Source organism: Pleurodeles waltl, chromosome 8, assembly GCF_031143425.1.
Source record: "Pleurodeles waltl isolate 20211129_DDA chromosome 8, aPleWal1.hap1.20221129, whole genome shotgun sequence".
In the NCBI taxonomy this organism is placed as follows: Eukaryota; Metazoa; Chordata; class Amphibia; order Caudata; family Salamandridae; genus Pleurodeles; species Pleurodeles waltl.
Window position 1 is genome coordinate 737,184,129 of NC_090447.1, and position 15,365 is coordinate 737,199,493.

Sequence of the window (15,365 nt, forward strand, 5' to 3'; positions counted from 1 at the left end):
GAATTTCCCCTAGGCGTCAGACTGAATCCGGAGATTTTTCTTTGAGCAATACCCTTGCATGTCGGTAGGTGGCGTCAGTCGACTTCGTAGACGTCGGGTGTAGTACATAGACGCCGGTCTTGCGCAGTGACGTCAGTTCTTTAATTTCCGTGCCATGCACTGATCTGGAGAGAGCTGCCCTGGCTATTTTTTGGGCGAATTCGACCGTTTTGTCGAAGTTTTTGTGTATGACTTTGGTGCGTCGAATTGTCCCCGAAGACCGGGTTCAAGCCTTATGAGGACTGCCATCGGACAATGACGGTGACGGATCCTCATCGCATTTGTCTGTGGTGCCTCGAGTGCGACCACAACCCGAAGTTGTGCTCCGAGTGTCAGGCCATGCACCCGAAAGCTTTGAGGGAGCGGTCCCTAAAGCTAATGAAGGCCCGGCACTGGACTCCGCGTAGGTCCCGGTCTCGCTCGAGAGGAAGTTCTCAAGATCGTTCGAAGAGTCATCACCACTCGTCTTCTTCGAAATCCTCGGGTCAAGGTAAGAAGAAGAAGTCGAAGTCCCAATGCTCTCTGACTTCATCCCGTCGCTCGGCCGACGTGACACGAGACGAGCATCCTTGCACTAGGCCTCCATCCTCGGAGCCTGCGTCTGGGTCGACTCCGCGTTTTCCCGAGTTTCCCGGAGCCAGAGCGACCCCCACCCAACTGAAGGAGTTTTACGAGGCCATGCGCTTCATCTTTGGGCGGGCCGACCCCGATACGGTGCCTTTGGGCCCAAGGGGTTTGGCTGAGGGGCCTCCAGGTTCCGCGCCGGCAGCTTCGGCCACCAAGGTCACCTCCCGATCCGTGCGCGGATCTGCACCGGTCGAACCTTCGAGACCTTCCCCGGCGCCAGGTCGATTATCGACGCTCCCGACGTCTGTAGTGCCCACTATTGACGTCGACCCAATTCTTATCCCCGACAACTCGGAGTGGCGTCGGCCAATGCCGCCATCAGCTTCGGTGGGGCCTATTCGCCCGAGGTCAGATTCTGACCCTTTTTCCTATGGGTACGAAAAGGGGAGGAATTGGAGGGGTCACTGGACTCTTATCGATACTAGGATGACCCTGCTATGGACTGGGCACAGGATTTGGGCGAAGCCAGCGGTCTGGATACTTCTCATGACGCTGGCATGCTGTCTCCTACTGTGGCTACGGCGGAGGGAGCAACTTACAGTATGGTGGTCAGAAGGCAGCTGAGGTCCTCTGCCTTGAGCTACCTACTGTAGACGTCAGGTCTAATCTCCTGGCGGCGGGGCTTCAGCCTGGGACTTCTACTACAGAACCCCTTTTGCCATTTAATGAAGCCCTCACAGATGTCCTTTTGGGTACATGGTCCAAACCCAACACAGGGGCTCCTGTGAACAGGACTATTGATCACTGCCATCGGCCCGCACCAAATGACCCAAAATTCCTGTCCCAACACCCCACACCTGAGAGTCTTGTTATCCAGGCTTCCTCTAATTCAGGCGCGTTCCCTTCCGTACCCTGGATAGGGAATCCAAAAGGCTGGAACAATTTGGCAAGAAGTTGTTTTCTTCCTTGAGCCTCGCGCAGTGGTCTGTGAACACCGCATGCCTTTTGGGCCGTTATACCCTCTCCCTATGGGATACGGTTGCACGCGTCCTGCCGCAGATACCGGAGGAGGCCCGTGCTATCGTCTCCCAAGCAGTGAAAGATGGGAGAGGCGCGGCGAAGTTCACTATCCGTTGTGGGCTGGATACGACTGGCTCTCTGGGCAGATTGGTTGCAACAACAGTGGCCTTACGGCGCCACGCCTGGTTACGCACTTCTGGCTTCTCGGGGGATGTCCAACAGTCACTCCTGGACCTGCCCTTTGATGGCACCCATCTCTTTGGTGACAAAGCGGACTCGGCCTTGGAGAGGTTTCAAAGATTCCCTGGCGGCTCTGTCCCTTGGTCTTCCCTCTGCCACTCGCCCACCACAGTCCGCTTTTCGTCCCTTTTGTGGACACGGAAGGGGCGCCCTGTCGCGTCCTCTACCCAGCCACCGTGCCTCGCACGCTGGCCAGCCTATGTGTGGCTGTGGGACAGGGAACCAGAGGTCTGTCCAGTCCACCTCTGCCCCTGCTGCAGTCTCCAAATCCTCCCCTCACTCCCACCCAGTTGGTGGCAGGATCTGCCATCACCTGCCCCACTGTGAACATATCACCACATACAGGTTTGTTTTGCAGATCATTTGGAAGGGCCACTTCCTCCCTTTCAAATCTGCACCACCACACATGCCACCATCCTTCCATCATCTTCCGGATGATCATTTGGTGCTTCTCCGCCAGGAAGTCGCAGCTCTCTTGGCCAAGGGAACTATGGAAAGGGTCCCTGTGCCAGAAGTAGGTTGTGGTTGTTATTCCCGCTACTTCCTGATACCAAAGAAGGACAAGGGCTTATGTCCTATCCTAGACCTTCGGCACCGGAACTACTTCCTCAAGAAGGAGAAATTCAAAATGCTCACCCTGGTTCAGGTTCTGTCTGCCTTAAACCCAGAGGCTGGATGGTAGCTTTGGACTTGCAGGACACTTATTTTCACATCCCCATACTGCCTGCCCACAGACATTACCTATGATTCGTGGTAGGTCACGAGCACTTTCAGTTTACCGTGCTCCCTTTAGGCCTTACCAGTGCCCCTCGGGTGTTCACGAAAGTGATGACTGTGGTTGCAGCTCATCTGCGCAGGTTAGGGGTCTCGGTCTTCCCCTACCTCGACGACTGGCTGTTGAAGGTGCCTTCACCCCAGACAGTTGACTCCCACCTTCAGACTACAGCAAACCTCCTGCGCAAGCTGGGGTTCACTATAAACGTACCAAAGTCACACCCGACTCCCTCTCAGACGTTCCCTTTCATAGCAGCTGTTCTGGATACATTGCAATTTCGGGCCTATCCTCCCGACAAGCGAGTCCAAGACATTCAGGCTATGATTCCAATCTTTCAGCCTCGGTCTTGGGTTTCGGTGAGACTGACTCCGAGGCTGCTGGGCCTCATGGCCTTCTGCATCCTGCTAGTAACACGTGCCAGATGGCCTATGCGGGCTCTGCAGTGGGACCTGAAGTTCCAGTGGGCGCAACATCAGAGAAATCTCTCTGACATGGTCCAGATCTCGGAGGGGACTGCGAAAGACCTGCAGTGCAGTGGTGGCTTTCGAATCCAAATTAGGTCAACAGCAGATCCCTCTCCCTTCCCAACCAGATCTCTCTATAGTGACAGATGCATCACTTCTGGGTTGGGGCGGCCACATGGGAGAGGTGGAGATCAGAGGCCTCTGGTCTCCGCGGAGCCGGGGCTCCACATAAATATGCTGGAGCTCAGGGCGATCAGGCTTGCGTTGAAAGCATTCCTTCCCTCTCTCAAAGGGAAAGTGGTGCAGGTGTTCACGGACAACACTACCGCCATGTGGTACTCCAACAAACAGGGTGGGGTAGGGTCCATTTCCGCCTTTCTTAGACTACCTGATCAGCCCTCACTCTTTAAATCTCCTATTGAGAGTAGGTTCTTAAAAGGGCTCACCCACTTATTTCCTCTCACTCCATTTATCATGCCTCAGAGGGATCCTAATCTTGTACTTACTTATTTGATGTGTACCCCCTTTGAGCCAATGCATAATTGTCCCTTGCAGCTCCTCATATTCAAAACTGTCTTTCTGGTCGCTATCACCTCTGCTCGCACGGTGAATGAGCTTCAGGCCCTCTCTTCACAACCTCCATACTTGTCTGTACACCCTGACAAAGTGGTGCTACGCACTAGGACTTCCTTCCTTCCTAAGGTCATTGTAGGCCAGTCCATCACTTTGCGTACCTTCTACGCACTCCCACATTCTTCCCATGAGGAGGAGAGACTCCACCGTCTGGACCCAAAAAGAGTGTTGGCGTTCTACCTCAGTCGTACTAAAGATTTCCGGGTGGACGATCAACTCTTTGTTAGCTATGTGGGTGTGAAGAAAGGGAAGCCGGTGCAAAAGCGTACCATCTCTCGGTGGGTGCTTCTTTGCATCAAAATGTGCTGTGCTTTGGCTAAAAAGCAACCTCCTGAAGGCGTGCGTGCTCATTCCACCAGAGCAACTGCTGCTTCCACAGCGTTAGCACGCGGAGTTCCTGTCCTGGACATCTGTCAGGCAGCTATGTGGGCGTCCCTGCACACGTTTGCTAAGCATTACTGCCTAGAGAGTCTGGTCCGTTGAGACGGCTTCTTTGGGCTTTCGGTCCTGCAGGACTTTCTAGTATGATCTTGGTTCGCAGCCCACCACTGAGAAAGGCATTGCTTTGGTATCTATTGTAAGGTAAGGAATCTGCAACTAGAAGTCTCTGTCAGATGTACAAGTTACTTACCTGTGGTAACTAAATATCTGGTAGAGGCATATTACTAGTTGCAGATTCCTTACAGCCCACCCATCCTCCCCACTTGCGAACTGATTTCTAGGGACAGGGACTCCCCCTTTCAGGTCCTTAGCTCTGGCGCACCAATCTCAGTGTTCTTAGCGGCTCTGCGCTCTAGTGTGGAAAGTCGGTAAAAGAAAGTGACATCACTGCGCGAGGGCGGCTTCTATGTACTACTCCTGATGTCATCATGGCGACCACGATGCCTGCGAAGGCACCTCCTGACGTGCAAGGGTATTGCTCGAAGAAAAATCTCCGGATCCAGTCTGACGCATGGGGGAAAATTCTAAGGTTAGGAATCTGCAACTAGAATATGTCTCTACCAGATATTTCGTTACCAAAGGTAAGTAACTTGTACTTTGAACTCAGAGTATAAAAGTATTAACCATGCATCCAGTATCCTTTTCATAAAGCCACAAACATTACAAAATAATCTAACGAGAGGGGAAAGCGGTTAGATCTCATAGCTGTTCAAGGAAGGGAGGATGTCACCCAAGAGAAACCTTTATTTTGACATGAGGTATTTCATAGTTCGCAAAAGCATTTATGTTCAGAATTAATTTCCGTTTCATAATTCTTTCTTCTGTTTTAGGAAGCTGTTGAATAGTTCTATCCGCCTACTGGAAAGTTGTTTTAGTTCCGGCTGGCTAGTACAACTTTCCTGTTGATATCAATTATTTAAAATGTACGTATGAATAGCTTTGTTTCTGTCCAGGAATTCTCTCTCACCTCTTGGTTGTTCGGTGTATCATTCTGCCTTTATTGCAGTGCATGAAGTACTATTTTACAGAAAGTAAACTAACTCATCTCGCATTAGATTGCCATATCATCCATTACAGAAATCCAGTCTCTCTTTGTTGCGGTTTTCGTTTTTTTCCTGGCGGAGGCTTTTTTAATGTTGTATTCAGGACTTGCATAATGCCCACAGGATGTAGACATTGATAAACAAGTAGTGGCAACGCCCATATATCTGACTTTAATATGCCAACACAGGCATGCACAAATACTGATTGCAATCTTTGCCTATTAAAGCCAGACCTCATGTATTTGCCAATGCTGGTTTTATGTTTTTCAAATGGCAGGGTTAATTAATTGTGTCTTCTTAATGGAGACATATAGTCAGAATCTACATTAAGGATATTTAATTAGTTAGGAAGGGTCTTATGGCCAGTAATCATGAGTCTGATATGTATATGGTCGCTGGGATCCTGCCAATAAAAATAGTAGAAATATCCCCAACACTGAACCTCTTAAAGCAAACGCTGGGTTTCATTTGATGTAAATTGGAGGACGTTTTATCTGCATTTATGTAGCATTTTAAACTGCATCAGTATATTGTGCTCAAATGTAGGTGCCTTGAGAACCCATCACTAATACATGCAAGATGTTCACACACTTGAAATTAATTTGCTACTCAGGGAGCTGTGTGTGTAATCATGAAATCATTCCAAATAAGGTGTATCTTGAAATAGTTGAAACAGTAATTGTTCGGTCGAGTGTGCTCTGACGTGTTGTAATCTATCTGTGGGCTTTTAACTACGCCCACTGCACGCCCATCTCTATCACTCGTTCATGGGCTTGCATTTCAAAAATCCTTTATCATTGGTAAATGATTTATGTTTGTCCCTCCTTGGGACAGTTTTGTTACTGCCTTGGTCATCAACTATGTTACATGGATAATTGCAGTTTGCCAATACGTTTGACTGTGAGCAAACTTTTTTTCTTTTTGTGTCTCTCCTTCCAGCTCATGGCGGCCATGCCGCTTTGAATTGGCTTGCTTATGTCAACTGTTTTACTTTTCACTTTCAATTTATGTGGCATGTGAAGTCCAGGTAGGAATTTACAACTCTAATAGCTCTAACTCGAGCAAACGCGAGACCCCTTGCATTGGCTTGGTTTTCACTGTAAACAGTCCTAGTGGTTTTTCTTTAAATGTGTCTATAATTTTTATGTATTCGGTTGTAAATAGAGGTCCCCAAAGAAGTGCGAGATAATCCTCAAATGTTTAAATTAATAATACTCCATGATTCCTGATGCATTGCCCTCAAAAGAGTCATATTTGCTCATGATAGTATTTAAATGCTCTACTTTAGTACCTATGAGTTCAAGGGATTGGGACACAGAGATGCAGTCCTTGTTTCTTGGAAGCATCTAACCTTTCTGCACTGGGAATACAGAGACGGGGAACCTTAAGAGTCAAACAAAACCCTCTTAAGATACCGAGGTAGCTAGACAGACACACAGATAATAAGGTGGTGAGATACGCACCCCCCCACACACACACACTGTCTCTCTCTGAAAAAGAGAGGTAGTCCCTGAGCTGAGACTCACAAATTATGGGGTGGGGAGACAGACCGTGGAGCAGAGAGGGACAACCCTCTACACACACAAATAGTGACACAGGTGTTGTTTATATGCACACAGAGGTTAAGAAGACCTATACATTAATGGTAGAAAGACATGAATATTGGGGATCAAGTTTGGGTGGATGTGAGTCGACAGCTTTCCTCAGTGATTTATAAAGATGGAAAACCCATCACTTCCACAACAAGGGAAGATGTACGGAGTCATTGATTCATATTGTTATCCTCATCCAAATATGCTTGCATGTGCAGTCACTGTGTGCTGGTGGGTGTACTTCCAGTGCGCCCTCATGGTGTCTCCACTCCCTTTGGCAAGCACCCTGTCAATATTCTGTTTTTATCAGGGGAGCTAAGAACCCATAGATCACACTTTCATTGCATAATAAGGTGGGATTGTGTTCACTGGCTTAAGTGAGGTGATTTTGTACTTTTCTTGAAAATACAAACAGGACTCTAAATACCTCCTCGACGTTGATGTTCAGTTTATCAAAATAATTGCACACTCTGCCATTCAAATTCAAGCAAGAGTGCCCAAAGCATTCTCTCCTTGCACTCGTGTGTGCCTTGAAACCAAACCCTCACTCTTCCTGGTCGCATTTTTGCAGCTGCCTTATGGACCACAACACTGGTGCAGTAGATTAAAGATTTGGATACTGTTACTATTGGAGAGAAGTCCACACATAGAGCAAATTTGTGCATTTTTGTCTGCATTCATGATTGTGTCTGTGGCCCAAGCATTGGACGCATGACTACCTACTATCTTTATCACCTTTGTCAAAGATTTTGGACTGAAATTGACACAGTTCTGTGCCCTCTATAGAATACTGAATACATCAAAATATGCACACAAAACTGATTGGCCCAGGAACGTCTGATGGACTTAAGCAGTCACACGGGCAAACTGTATTTATCAGGACCATACCTCCTGGATTTGGCTAGTGCCAGGGCTTGTCTCATAACAGATGATGGACTGCGTTTTTAAAGCCTGGATGTCTTGTTCTTCTTAAAACCCAAACTCCTTAGCAAAATAAGTGACTGGCACTAACCTAGTTCATACACCTTTAAGCTTTCTCTGTAACTTTGTGCTCTATAGATAAAAGTATTGACTGATTGCTCTCCTTGACAGTCTGATCACTGTCGTGCCTGCCCACATGGAGTGCAGATCTGGGAACACCCGATCGTCACTAAATTTGGACTCTGCTGCTATTTCAGTGGACTGCCACCCGCTTGACTGGCGAGGCCTCCGCCTGGCAAGTTGGTCCTCTGTAAGCCTTGCATGTTTTTGTCTGTTCTGTCTCCTATGTGCTACCTTGGGGCTTGATTTACCAGGCGCAGATCTCCTGCACTATATTATAGTGTTGAGTGATCTGCTTTCGCCTCAGGAAGCCGAGGTTGGGCAGAAATCTCAATACAGCCTTGCATTGTGCTTCCACAGGCCGTGGTGGGCCTGGGATATGGAGTACGTTTGGAATCAAGACTGAGTAATTGTGTTTCAGATAATTTGTGCCAGGCTAATACTGGGGAGTTTAGCCCTATTGTGCATGTTTAAAGTGCAGACGGGGTCAACCGGACAACTCCTAAGTAAGCAGCAGTAAGCGGAACTCTCTATAGTTGGTGGCTCATATCACTGACAAAACCACCAATTGCTACCAAATGCATCATCTCTTCCTTGTTTCCAATTTTTAACGAGCAGAAAGAAAATAAGCCACAGAAGACCAATTAGAGCCCAACAAAAAGAGAAAAGCAAAGCTAAGCATTATTTTTAAAAAATGCTCAAAAGGTGTAAGATTTCAATTAAAGAAAGATTTCACAACAAATAACATAATCAATAATACTCAGTAGTATAGAGCCAAATTGAGCCAATAGAGCCGTGAGCAAATTTAGTGCAGAGTTCGGAGTCATTATCCTTCCGTCTTCTCCTGCTCCTAAGGAGCCTTGTGACGAGTTAATCCCTTACACTGCTGAATTTAGATCTGCACTTTTGATGTCTGTGGAAACAGTACCACGACACCTAGCCCTGTAGACCCGGCACCAGATTTGAATGACGAGTTAATGAATAGAGCAGTCGAATTTAGTAATGCCCCACTCTTTTTGACAATTACTGATATTATGGATCATTTTTCAAAAGATAATAGCCCTCTTAACAGATACAGGAGCCTTGGTCCACCCTTACTTACAGTTAGTCACTCTGTTGGTCAGAAATAAAATTGGTTTCATTCCAAAAAACAGGACTTGTCAATTGTGAAGGTCGCATTTTGGTTCAGTTTGATACCAATAATAATTATAAAGGAGTGTTATGTTCTTCATAAAAATGGTTATGACATACCTTTTATTTGTCATCTAAATTTTCCAAAAAGCAAGTTTAGTCAAGAACCGGACATAGAGCCTAGTTATAGGGCCCCTTGAAAAAGTTCAATTAATTGTGCAACTAATAAATGATTCTTGAACTCTTGTATCATGCAAGTTAATTCAGATACCAGACACATTAGAACCCAAGATCAATTCTCATCTGCTCTTACAAAAAAAAAAAATAGGTCTCTTGGTCTCTGTGAGATGATTAATAAAAACAAACCAAATAAAGTTTTCAAATTACTTTTTTTTAGCAACTATTTGTCACTAGTCTCCTGTAACATAGCAGACCTACGTGAAGGGAAAATTAATTTATACCGGATTTAAAGCCTTCAATTACCTGTTTACAGGAGACCTGATTTACTAAAAAATAAAATTGCCATATGTAATATGTGTTATCGCACAGATGGCTATTAATGGGCATGCTGAAAGAAGTGTTTCCCTTCTGCTTTCTATAGACTACTACCAGGACTTTGACATTTTACATCCAAAAACATACTAAGTATCCTCATTAATCTGCTGAAAGCAGAAAACCATCAAGGACATATTTCTTTTAATTTCATTTGCAGGTTCCTCCAGAACAGCAAAACGATTCAGTTTTGAATCAAATGTTCAAAATTCTCAAAGGAATGAGCATGAGCAGCGTTTGCAAATACCAATTGTCCTTCTCAGTGGCACAGGAAAGATTTTTGAAACCAGCATTCTGGAGCAAAATGAAAGGAATAATCCCCCCAGAACAAGCTGGTTTTGGACCCAAGCACTCTGTTACAGACATCGCAGTTGTTCATACTTTGATAATTTGTAGTAGCAAAATCGCAGATCCTGTGCACTGATTTATTGACTTTTTAAACAGCATTTGATAGAGTGGGCAGGCTGGCTCAATAGAAGAGATTGGTCATATTGGGTAGCCCTTAAGATCTGCTAAGATTGATCATGGCACTACATTTCTCCAAATTCTCTGTAGAATTCTGATGGGCAGGAATAAAGGCTTAACCCCTAAATTTCAAAGAAAGTCTGGTTGAAACAAGATTGCATATTTGCCCCTCTTCTTTCTGTAATTTTCCTTTATGATTTATCTTCCCAACTTGTAAGTATTAGGACGTTTCAACCAAGTATCACATCATTAAATGGCCATGTGTTGATGTCCACAGATGATGTAGTCATTTTTCGTCTTGGCCTTCCACACAACCCGAATGCTTTAAATGCATATGCAGGAAATACACTAAAATGTTGGTCTTCAAGGCAAAAAAAACATTGCTGCCGCTACCATTTGAATCTGGGTCGAGTTTGTCTAGAAATTCTAAAAGCATATACATATCTGGGTAGTGTTCTCAGAATCTAGACATCAATATGCACTTCTTTCAACACATTTTATAATTCTTCAGGAAAGATTTACTCCAAATGTATAAAGTAAAAAAAACTGCCTACACTTGAGTGTATTCACCATAGACAGCAGAGCCACCTTTCACCCATCAAAGAGGTATCTTGCATTACTTACAGACAGCAGGGCTATACATTACTCAGCTGAGTTATCACTGGATAGTTTTGCATCTGTCTGCATATCTGGTGTCTGTTTATTGGAGTGGAGGGGGGCACGTGCAGTAGCCCTTGGGAAAAGAGTTTGAGACCACTTGGTGGACGAAAGGCACCTGAGAGGCGATTTTGAAAAAGGGAAAATGAGGAGGTAGGGATACTAAGGCAGAGGAACGCTCACAAATGAGCGACACTGGGCCAGGAACACTCACTCGCAACAACATTGGGGGGTTGCACCCGAGAGCAACAGAAACAGATCTTTTGGAGCCATTGAGGAGCAACCACAAAACCTGCGTCTACCACTATATTTGCTCATATAGAAGTGAGAAAATATAGACTTAATTTCCAGGTGTGCAAATCCCCTTTCAAAGGGGATTTGCTCACACAGAATCTGGGTTCTCTCATCTATAGATAGGATTTTGTGTCAAGCATGTTAGGAATCTAAATACCATTTTGATTTGGGCCTACAGTCGAGACAGTTTAGTTTGTGGCATGCTCCTTAGGAATGGCCAGTAATATTATATTTGGATTATATTATTAAGACGCACCTGTCGTTCCCAAGCAAACCTTCTACCCTGCCTTCAGCAGTCCATCATTATACTAATGCTTTCATTAAAAAATGTTTTACGCTGCTAGTGGAACAATCCTTCCTCTCTCTCTCTCTCTCTCTCTCTCTCTCTCTCTCTCTCTCTCTCTCTCTCTCTCTCTCTCTCTCTCTCTCTCTCTCTCTCTCTCTCTCTCTCTCTCTCTCTCTCTCTCTCTCTCTCTCTCTTTGATCATTTTTCATTTACAGCCTTTAAGGATATAGGTCGCTGTATGACAGATTGGGACGGGATGGGTTAAGGGAGCAGAATAGGAGCGACAGCTGGCACGACTGTTTTATGCAGCACTGTGCAGCTTTGCCTTAGATGCGAAGTATGGACCTATACTGCCCTGGAAAAGGCGGGGGGGTGTCTAGGAGCTTGTGATGTGGAAATGTTGATGCGTCCTGAAGTCTAAGCTTATTAATTTCTTTTGCGAGAGACTAGTTGTAATGCTGTGCATTGCAGAGCATTAGTTCTTTTGTTTTTCGAACTACAGTTGTCTTTACTTATAAATAAAGATATAGAGAAAAAAGTCAAGGATTATCCTTTTCAGATACCTTTAAAACAATGCTCCCTCAGTGCTGGAAAGCCTAAGGATTTAAAGTTACGCTAGTCACAGTACAACTAGATGTAACCCACAACCTACCCAGGAGATTCTTGTCTATCAAAAATGCTGAGCAAACGTTGACTCCCTAGCGCCAGCAGTAACTTCTTTAGTCTACCATCCCCTCAAATGTAAGACAAGTGTGGATCAATTAACTCACAAAAACCCAACCCTGACGCTAGCAAACAGATCAACTACTGTCCAGACTCTCACTCAGCTTTGGGAGCTGGTGCTGTCACTATTAAAATGGCTAGTAAAGAAAAACCTAAAAGAATCTTGATGATTACCTTTTTGCCTTTTTTTTCATGAACCCTATAATCACCATTTTCAGCCATACACTAGATTCATGCTCTTTTAAACGCATCATTTGGTTTATAGTAATTGTTTCATAGGTGCCAAGAAGTCCCAAGTTAAATGTGATACCCTGGGCCGCTCCCAGTTTCTAAGCCAACGAAATGTTCCACACCTTTGGCCATTTATCCAAGCTATGTCAAGTAGCACAGATCCTTAAATCAGCACCTCATTTTCTCTGATGTTCAACACCCAGTACCCTAAAAGGCATGAAATTGACACAAGTCTGGCATTAAGTTGAGAAGTGTGTTTTTGTGTGTGTGTGTGTATATGTGTGTATATATATATATATATATATATATATATATATATATATATATATATATATATATGCATAAAAACAGCTACTCTACTCAACATTACAATTTAAATAATGAGGACAGAGGAATATGATAACAAATTGTAGTGTTCAGTAGAGTAGCTGTTGTTATGCTTGTGATATTTAGTTTTATTAGTGGCTGTATGTGCAAGGTTTTCCTATTTTTTAGTTTCTTTTTTTGTGTCAGTAGGTTACACTGGGGTTAAGAAGGCTATTGGTGTGGTTTGTTTAATAGCATATACTGCAAAGACTACATATCCCAGAATGCCACATAATGGCATGGCTTAGAGGAGAAGTATAAATAGTTCATGTAATGGATTGAATAATTACCGTGATTAAGACCGGGAAGGTTGAAACTCGTTGGTGTCAGTTTGTTTGGGGTCTTTTCATGAAATAAAAGAAGGTTAATGAAATCCTGTGAGTGCTGCATCCTTGACTTAATTGTCAAACTGGTGTGAAGATATATATATATATATATATATATATATATATATATCTAGAGAGAGATACAATCCATCATTGTAAATGTATGTGTGGTAAACACATGAGCTGCAATGTCAAACAAACCACCTACAGCTGTCAGATCCATGGAAAGAGATCACCTACCTTGATGCTTTCTCTCTCTTTCTGTTGGTAGACCATCCCTCTTTCAATCCCTGGAGAGTAACTTGATTAACTAAATTAGTGTAAAAATGGAAGATACTCTAAGGTTCTTATGTAGGTTTCCAAACTGGCAGTGGCACTCTGCTCATTATACATAAAGATTCTCTGTCCACTGTCCCTTTGAGATGCAAGGAACTTATTGAAGTGGGTTCACTGATAATGTGGTCATCGAAACTCCAAGATTTTTCTGTATCCTTTCTGACTCATGTAGTATGTACCGCACTTGTGTTTCTTGATAGTAATGCTGCAGGTTCAGGACCCCCAGTTTCCTTTGCCTGGGTTTAAGCATAACATATATTAAATGTGTGTTTGTCTGTTACAGCAGTCAATTCGCTTTCCAAGGGTGCTGGGGTACCCTCTGTGCGACAGCATTATGGAGCCGAGGCCAATGCCACTGCACAGTTTCCACTGAGCTGACCGGCGGAAACCTCAGATTTCTAAGTTTATGCCTGTCAGCCCAGTGGAAACCTTGTAATTGGCCTGAGGGAGACAACCAGCTCTGCAGCGGTATTCTGTCCACTGGGGTGGCAGGCTGACGGTCAGCCTGCCAACCTCATAATGAGGCCCAAAGTCTTTAGGGCAAATTGCAGTACAAGTGCAAGGAGTCCAAGCAGAACTCATCACACTTTCATCCCTCCCACCCCAGGGACATGCAGTAAACACACGAGACCATCTTCCGACTTCTAGCCTCTTTAGAGGCCGGTTCTGGCATTTCCTGAGTTCTCCATGCCTTTGTCAACTCTGCAGAAGATAGAGAACTTCAGGGAGGCCATGCTGCAACTATTCAGGACGATTCTGACTCCCTCTGGGACACATATAGTCCCAGTTGATCCTTTGCGGGGGCGCTAAGGGGTAAATATACCCTGGCACTGACTGACCCCCAATATGCCTTTCCCTGGCTTCTTGCCAGTTCAGGCTCATGTCTCCACTCCACGGCCTGGGGCCTCGTGATTGTAAACTGCCCTGGCGTCAACTTCGGAACTAGTGGGCCCAGCACCAGATCAGTCCAGTACATGCCTTTGTCTTGGTTTAAGATTACTACTTGCAGCCCCCAACCTTGGAGGACCCACAGCCTCTCCACTATGCCAGTGCTACAGGAGTCTGGAAGCCTTGTTTGGACCAGATTCTGACTCAATTTAAGGGTTTCAGAACACAACATAAATGACGATGAGGAGGCAGATATCTTACTTTACCCTCAGATATTGGCCTTTTCCTTGATCTGCAGAATGCCAGTGAACTTGAAACGTTCCTTGAGAAACAGCTGAACTTCCCATCCAGACCCCTTTACTGAGAAGGGTGTCTCCTTGGTGGTAGTAGTCTGCTGAGTAACAGAAATGTTAAACTTAAAACAACCTACACTAGAAACCTGGAAGAATCTTTTATGTGAGATTATAGCCTTGGCCTATTACCCTAGAGCCTTTGCTGGCCTTCAGCAAGGCCCCGGCAGAAACTTTGATGGCGACCTGGTCTAAGTTATGTTCAGCACCACCTGTAAATTGTCCTTTCGCTAGGTGTCATAAGCCAGCCCCTGGCAATTTGGCCTTTCTTACCAGGACCCGACTCAAGAGAGCTTGGTAGTTGAAGCATCTACTACTAAGATGAATCCAAATGCATTACCTGCTGCTCTAGAAAGGGAATAAAAATGTATCAGTGCTTTCGGGCAAATAGTTTTTTCTTAAGCCAGCTTAACCTTGCTGTCCCTGAATGCCATTTTCTTCCTGGGAGATACAAACATGCGCTCCTGGACATGGCCAGCAGGCTCTTGCTGGTCATCCACAATTAGTATTGAAACCACTTTTCTCACACGATCCAAGACAAACAAGATACAGACAAATAAGTTTTGAGAGCTGGTCTAAATATGACTGACTGTGTTGGATGTGCCATGTGCACCAGGGTAGTGATGACATCCATGCTTGAGATTTTTCTAGGGAATATGAAAGCATCCCTAGTGGACATGCCTTTGAATGGCTCCAATCTTTTCAGTGAAAAGGCTAATTCTGCGTTGGGGCGCTTCAAGGAGTCTTGCTGCGACATGCTGTATGAGTCAGAGTTCTTCAGCTCGTCAGTTCCTGCAGCATTACCGTTCTAAGGATACTGCTGGTGTCTTACTTACCGCCAGTTGTAGCTCTCCCAACCTTTGTAGCTGCCAGTACAACCCTTTCGCAGTTCCACACCTGCGGCT

The 15,365-nt window shown here is 45.1% G+C and overlaps 1 protein-coding gene across 5 annotated transcripts in view; it reads left to right on the plus strand.

Moving 5' to 3' along the window:
* ARL13B (ARF like GTPase 13B) overlaps positions 1 to 15,365 on the plus strand; it is a 518,943-nt gene that overhangs the window by 490,642 nt on the left and 12,936 nt on the right. The gene's annotated exons all lie outside the window — the stretch shown is intronic.